This window comes from Microtus ochrogaster, chromosome 10 (assembly GCF_000317375.1).
Source record: "Microtus ochrogaster isolate Prairie Vole_2 chromosome 10, MicOch1.0, whole genome shotgun sequence".
Lineage (NCBI taxonomy): Eukaryota > Metazoa > Chordata > Mammalia > Rodentia > Cricetidae > Microtus > Microtus ochrogaster.
Genome location: NC_022016.1, coordinates 39,896,716 through 39,898,174, shown reverse-complemented (window position 1 = coordinate 39,898,174; position 1,459 = coordinate 39,896,716). Strand labels below are relative to the sequence as shown.

General features: G+C 48.0%; 1 pseudogene; it reads left to right on the top strand.

Annotated features, from left to right (window-relative positions):
• The window catches only part of LOC101985426, a 34,082-nt pseudogene extending 33,573 nt beyond the window's left edge, over positions 1–509 (top strand).
• Positions 510–1,459: the final 950 nt, after the last annotated feature.

The following is a 1,459-nucleotide window of genomic DNA, read 5'->3' as shown; positions in this document are numbered from 1 at the left end:
AACTAGATCTTGTAGAACAGGCTGGTTTTGAACTCACAGAGATCCACCTGCCTCTGCCTCCCGAGTGCTGGGATTGTACAGGATTCGTGTCCGCTGTGGTGGCCACAAACGTCCGGTGCCCAAGGGTGCGACCTACAACAAGCCTGTCCATCATGATGTGAACCAGCTAAAGTTTGCCTTGAAGCCTTCATTCTGTTGCTGAGGAGAGAGCTGGACACCACTGTGGGGCTCTGAGAGTCCTGAATTCTTACTGGGTTGGCGAAGATTCCACATACAAATTTTTTGAGGTTATCCTCATCGATCCATTCCATAAAGCTGTCAGAAGAAACCCTGACACCCAATGGATCACCAAACCAGTCCACAAGCACAGAGAGATGCGTGGGCTGACATCTGCAGGCTGCAAGAGCCGTGGCCTTGGAAAGGGCCACAAGTTCCACCACACTATTGGTGGCTCTCGCCGTGCAGCCTGCAGAAGGCACAACACTCTGCAGCTCTGCCGTTACCGCTAATACACGTAAAGTTTGTACAATTCATACCCAATAAACAATTTAGGACCATTAAAAAAAAAGAAAGAAAGAAAAAAAACCAAAAAACAAAAAAACTGTCACATCAAACGAAGCCCGGATTAAAGGCGTGTGTCATCTGGCCTTCTCCAACAAGACCACACTTCCCCCTCAAAGCCACACCTCCAAATAATGCCACTCCCTATGAGTTTATGGGAGCCAATTATATTCAAACTACCACACCTGATGACCCGAGTTTAATTCCAGGGGCCACAAGATGAAATGAGAGAAGCAAATCCTGCAAGCTTGTTCTCTGCCCTTCATGTTCACACACCCCTACTCACACAATAAGTAAATAAGAGTAAAGACATAAATGAATAAATAAGGCTGGGCATGTTGATACACACCTCTAATTCTAGCACTCAGGAAGCAGAAGCTTGCAGATTTCTATGACTTTGACACCAGCCTGGACTCCATACAGAGTTCTAGGACAGCCAGGGATGCATAAATGAGCCTCTGTCTCAAAAATAAACAAACAAACAAAAATGTAAAAGAATAATGTGGGCCATGCCTTACTGAAGCAGGAGAAGCCTTGCTAGATATTAATTGGCAGTGTCTTCATGACAGGCCTCTGGCACAGTAGGAATGGATGCTCAGGTCACCAAGAAATGGAATGCTCTGCATAGAGGGAGACAAATTTACAGGTGGCATGCTACCCAGATGGTAAGTTAACTGCAGGGGGCCGGACAGAATTGCCATTACAAGATGGCGCTGACATCTTGTCCCGTTGGGAGCTGCGTGTCCCCTGCTTCCCGCATGCGCAGTGGATAAGGGCCCTTGGACCTATCCCGATGCAGTCTGGTGACAGCTGACAGTGGCAGCCAATCACAGGCCGACCCGTGTGCCTACTCCCTATATAAGCAGCTGCTTTAGTGCTCTCGGCCCCTCTCTCTTCC